Below are 6,510 nucleotides of genomic sequence, written 5' to 3' on the forward strand. Positions count from 1 at the left end.
CGGGACGGGGCCTTTGCGAGCCCTTTTCACTGGAGGTGCAATTTGTCGTTGTGGCAAAAACGGAAGATAGAAATGGCTCTTTGCTGTTATGTTGAGTTCATTTAAGGCAAAGTGTGTGTTATGGATGTATAGACTGTTCATTTTGCAAATAGTTTTTGAAGAAAAATGAATAAATCTTTGATAGGCGCGGATTTACAGGTTTTTTTTGTCGGGTACCATCCCAGACGCGCATAAGTCTTTCCAAAGAAGTAACTGTAAACTGCCCAGAAGAGGGACGCGTACTGGGAACACAACCAAGACTGGAGTCCTCGCGCCCCCTAATTGGCGTAGAGGCGCGTCCCCCGGGTGGTGGATGGGGGAGCCTTCTCTACTAACTTCTGAGAGAAGGTCGCATCACTCTCGATGCCGTGAACCTAATTAGGATCTTTTTCTTGTTTCTTCTCTATTTCTGCCGCCCCAAAGTCCTTTTACTTTCCTTTTCTCACCCATAAAATTCTTCACTTATTACCCTTGTTAAGTGGTTCTTGTATAGAATATAGTCAATGTTTGTAAAGATTTTAGTCAAGCAGTATGTAAGAAATGTTTAGTCCTTTGTACTGGAAACTTGCATTCTCCCAGTAAGGTCATTATTGTACTACAAGCCCCTGGAGCAATTTTTTGATTAGTGCTTTTGTGAACAAGAAACACTTAACAAGTGGCTCTATCCCATCTCCCCCCTTTCCACTATCCCATCTCTCCCCTTTCCCTCGTCGCGATATAACCTTCGTGGTTGAAAACGACGTTAAACACCAAATAAAGAAGAAAAGACTGGAGTAACGTCACTTTTCCAGTGCAGCCGTCCGGGCCGTGTGCTGAAACAACGGCTGCAAAAACACAATTTGGTGTTTTTCACGTCCGGGCCGAACAAATGAATAAATTACTCGTTTTTGTTTAACTGAAGGTGTTTGGATGTTTTTTACAGGGTTTGGTATTGCATTTCAGCTTGGTGGATTAATAACTAATGAGTGAGTTTGGTCATTAAAAATCGGAAACTTGTAATTAAAATTACTTTTTTATTAAACGATCTAAAAACAATTTCATCTTATTCTTCGTCATTTTCTGATTCCAAAAACATATACATATGTTATATTTGGATTAAAAACAAGCTCTGAAAATTAAAAATATAAAAATTATGATCAAAATTAAATTTTCGAAATCAATTTAAAAACACTTTCATCTTATTCCTTGTCGGTTCCTGATTCCAAAAACATATACATATGATATGTTTGGATTAAAAACACGCTCAGAAAGTTAAAACGAAGAGAGGTACAGTAAAGCGTGCTATGAAGCACAGCGCAACCGCTGCCGCGCCAAACAGGCTCGTCACTTTCACTGGGTTTTGCACTCGCGGCGGACTACGTTCAGTTTCATTCTGTGAGTTCCACAGCTTGACTAAATGTAGTAATTTCGCCGTACGCGACTTGTTTTCGTTTCTGTTTGAGGTTCCAGTTTGTGGTCGTTTAAAAAGCAAAACCATGTTTTTAAAAGGGCAAATCGTTGAGGTATAAAGTGTTGGTCAAAGACACACACACACACACACAGACGAACACACACACACACAGACGAACACACACGCACACACATACACACACACATGCACATACGCGCGCGCGCACGCAAGCACACGCACTCACGCACACATAACACAAACACACACACACACACACACACACACACACACACACACACACACACACACACATTCCACAATAAAACAAGAAATTCCTCCGAGGTAGGAAAAACACCCCCGTCCTTACCATTCTCACTGCCACCAACTGAGAAGGTTATTTCCCTTTGACCATCACTGCCACCAACTGAGAAGGTTATTTCCCATTGACCATTAATATGTCCCTCTATAAGTCCTTGTAGAATCTTAATCCACCAATAACTCCCTAACCGTGTGTTTGACTGGTCCCATTTTTTGTAAGGACCGTCTCAGGAATGTATAGAACCTGTTGAGCAAGTTTGGTGACGATCGGTCCGTTCATTCTTGAGATCTATATGCGAACACAAACACACAAACAAACAAACAAACACATCGACCGAATCCTACACACACCCCTATACCGGGGGTGTAAAAATGAAAGGTTCGAGCGAGTCAAGCACGCGACAAATAGTGAAGCTATTGCGCATGCGTCAACATCATCATTAACATAAGTTGCAGTATGCATGTTGAGGTTAAATCAGACCGACGCTCACAAAAATGGCAGTGCAGAGAGAGCAGTCTTCAACCCGATGTAGATACTACTCAGGTCTCGACGAGCCTGCAGCAGGCGGGAGACCGAGTCCCACTCACGGGGCGTGTTCAGACTGGCCTGGTGCCCGCCCAGCGTCATACAGCGCTGGTTGGCATCGGTCCACGACAGCGATTCTTCTGAACGCACGTAGCTGTAACATCTGAGTGACAACGGGGAAGAGGATTGCATGAATAAATGCGTCTTTCCCAAGGCAGCACAAGTCAATGCCAACACCTTTTCTTTTTTTACCTCAGTTGCATGGAGGTTGCTTCTACCCTTATTTTTATTTATTTTTCAAGGCCTCCACGCCTACTTTTGCATAGGTCTTTTTATATTCTCAATCAAATTCATTCTTTAAAAAAAAGTGCATACCATCACTTTAATTCTAGTAGTTTACTCAAGTCAATGTCAACACTAATATGTCCACAGTAGCGTCATAACAAAACATGCTCTTGATCACTGGTACAACTGATAACGTTAAATCTGAACTTCACAAGGTTTTAATTCATACAACCGTGTTTAATGGTGTTTTGTCAGCCATAGTATGGTAAGCTTAAACAAACAATGCATGACGTTATTATACTACATACTATAATATAATACACACACACACACACACACACACACACACACACACACACACACACACACACACACACACACACACACACACACACTCACACACACGCACAAACACACACAAAAACACACACACAGACACAAACACAGACACACACACACACACACACACACACACACACACACACACACACACACACACCTATCGTCTAGTGTTTGATAACCTTGACCGCAGTGACCAGTGTAGAAACAGTCCGCCTCGTCCTCCCCTCCCTCACACTCCCTCTCCAAGTTACACCGGAAGTGATCAGCAAAGGCCGGCCACTCTGGCACAGAGCAGTTCCACAGGCCGCCATTGACACGCGATGGCTGACGGGACACCTGTGATGTAAACATTGTTTCCTTACGCTTAACTCTTTTAGTTTTACCTCGACTTTTCCAAACTATAGGATTATAACCCAAACACCTTGAGTACCTCTCAAAAGGCACTTCCGCACATCATCATCATCATAATCATCACCACCATCAGTAGCATAATCATCATCATCATCATCATCATCATCATCATCATCATAATCATAATCATAATCATCATCATCATTATCATCATCATCATCGTCATCATCATCGTCGTCATCGTCATCGTCATCATCATCAGTAGCATCATCATCATCATCATCATCATCATCATCATCATCATCATCATCATCATCATCTGCATTACCATCACCACCACCATGAACAGCATCGTCGTCGTCTTCATTATCGTCGTCGTCATAACTATTGTCGTCGTCGTCGTCATCATCATCATCATCATCATCATCATCATCAGCAGCAGCAGCAGCAGCAGCAGCATCAGCACCATCACCACCACCACCACCATCACCATCATCATCATCATCATCATCATCATCATCATCATCATCATCATCATCATCATTATTTAGCAAACTGAACGCAGAGCAATGTCACTCACCGGGTGATAAGAATACAGCAGTTGGAACCCGCTGTGTTTGTTGCCTTTATCAAATCTAATTAATAGCACGTGTATCACAGTCTTAAAGTGCACGTGGATCTCCCGCGTGTCCAACAGGGTGGGGCGGGGAAGGGAGGTAGCGGACACCCTCCACACTCTCTCCCCTTCCGATGTTCCTCCAGCGTACACGTCCACAAGGTCCAACCATTCCGAATCGAGGTCAAGCCCGTGCACGCTCAGAAGAGTCACGTGATCTAAGGGTGAATTAATCTGCAGCCAGGCATCTGTTAATACTTGGTAAGTCTTTCCCTCCCCAAATCCGACAGTTTGGAGGTAGCCTACAAAAGAAGGAATGTTTTTGTTCAGCCGAGCCTTATTGATACCTTCCTTCCTGTGTAAACCGTTTTGATAGTGACCGATGACCACATACGTGAATTTAGCTGCCATTGGAAAGTGGCTCGCTCACGAGGCCTGTAGTGGGTCTGAATTTAGAAGGACAGAGTTGTGTACAGATACGAAAAAAACACGAACAGAACATTTCGCGCTTGCAAAAAGTCGACATAAAGAATGCGATACTAAAACAAATACAGACTGTGACGTCATTCACACATACCTTCTTCTTCTTCAGCGTTCCAGAACTTTCTGGTTACGTGTGAGCTCGTTTGCCCATTTGGGTTCCCCACACTATACTCTGAGAGCATAGTCAGCTCACTCCGCTTTCGTTAAGTAGGCATGCTGGGTATTTTTGTGTTTCCATAACCCACCGAACTCCGACATGGATTACAGGATCTTTTCCGTGCGCACTTGGTCTTGTGCTTGCGTGTACACACGAAGTGGGTAAAGTCACTAGCAGGTCTGCACATAAGTTGAGCTGGGAGATCGGAAAAATCTCCACTCTTAACCCACCAGGCGGCAGCGACGGGGATTCGAACTCCCGACCTCCCGATTAGGAGGCCGACGTCTTACCACCACGCCACTCTACCCGTACCAAGACGTCATTCATAGTTGTTCGGTCACTTTTGTCAAAGAAGTAGATCTCTGCACAATCATGGCTGACGTGGAAATATTTGTATAGCGTGAGTACGAAAAACGTGTTAGTTCTCTCCTCTGTTGAAGCTGTGAGACATCAATGCTATCCCGTCGCGATATAACCTTGAATGGTTGAAAACGACGTTAAACACCAAATAAAGAAAGAAAGAGCAATGCTATTCAGACTTGGTCGTGTGACACAGTATTCTTCCACACTCGATTAGCTGATGTCTAACTCAGGCTAACAGCTTCGTCAGACAATCAACGAATCTCGTGTGGAAAAAAACGTCTGTCACACGACCAAGTTTGAATAGCAAGTACTGTTAAAGCAACTGGTGCCGAAAAATTTGATCTGATAATTATTGTCCGCTATATTTCCTAAAACGTTGCACAGCTATGGCCAATCGTCATTCGGTTGGATGTGTAGCGAACACAGCTCGGAGATGATCAACAGCAAGGGTGTCAATGTACAACATTAATCCGTCAAACAATCCCCACCCAGCACAGAAACCAGCCAGCACAGAAACCAGCCAGCACAGAAACCAGCCAGCACAGAAACCAGCCAGCACAGAAACCAGCCAGCACAGAAACCAGCCAGCACAGAAACCAGCCAGCACAGAAACCAGCCAGGCTGTTGATTTGTGGTGTGTGACCAAGTGGACGAATCTTCTTGTTTTTTGTAACAGCCTGGGCCGATCTTTGGTGGTCTGCAAGGCGGTCTACTTTGGAAGAAAAGTACCCTGTCACAAAGATGTGGGTATGATATTTGTGATGTGAAACTATTTTAACCTCCCTAAAGATTGAATTGGGATAGGTTAGGACACGTTTGAAGCGATATCACGGGTTTTGTGCGTTGCACGAGAAAATGGCTTTAGCTTGTCATGAGTTGTGTTTACGGGTGTGAGAGATAGAGCCGGTATTGAACAAGAAAGATCACTACGCTCAACATTTTCAACCAGTGAGGTTGCCAGCGTGTGTCAAGTTTGTCGGGGACAAACACTCTTTCAAGAGACGGGTCTCTAAAGGAGTTTCCATGAGGAGCTTTCCATGGCGTGTACGAGGGACGGACCTTACACGGAAGAGCGCGGAGCGATGGTGGAGAGCAAGGGACCACATCGGCGCAGATGACTAGACGGAGGAGTCTTCATCGTTACCGGTCGTAGCTGACGACGGTTCTTTTCGCTAATGTCGGAAGGGTTTCTCGGGGAGAAACGTGAAAGGTGTGTGTTTGCATCTGCAAGGAGAGTTCTGGGAATTTATCATCTACGGGATTCAGCGACACAATGATGTGTAAATGACGACATGCAGTGAGCCGTGATACGAACTCGTGAGTGTCTGTCAGCACCTTATCTTGTGCGTTAATCTATTTTTGAGAAAGTATATTTATACTATATATTTACATACATTGAGTGAATGCTATAAGATTGTGTGAACTGTGTGTTCGAGAAGTTGATTCGTATTGATGTATTTGAAGTGAAGAATTGTGTTGAATTTGTTGAGGAATTAATAAGTCTGTAACCTCCCAAATTTTGTGTTTGAAGTGTGTAGTGTGAAGAGTGAAGAGTCAGTGTAATTAGATAGGGCAGAACACGTACACATAAAAGTAACTCCTTTATTCACACTATAATCCAATTCATGACATACCCCGAA

The sequence above is a fragment of the Littorina saxatilis genome, linkage group LG9 (genome assembly GCF_037325665.1).
Source record: "Littorina saxatilis isolate snail1 linkage group LG9, US_GU_Lsax_2.0, whole genome shotgun sequence".
Taxonomy (NCBI): domain Eukaryota; kingdom Metazoa; phylum Mollusca; class Gastropoda; order Littorinimorpha; family Littorinidae; genus Littorina; species Littorina saxatilis.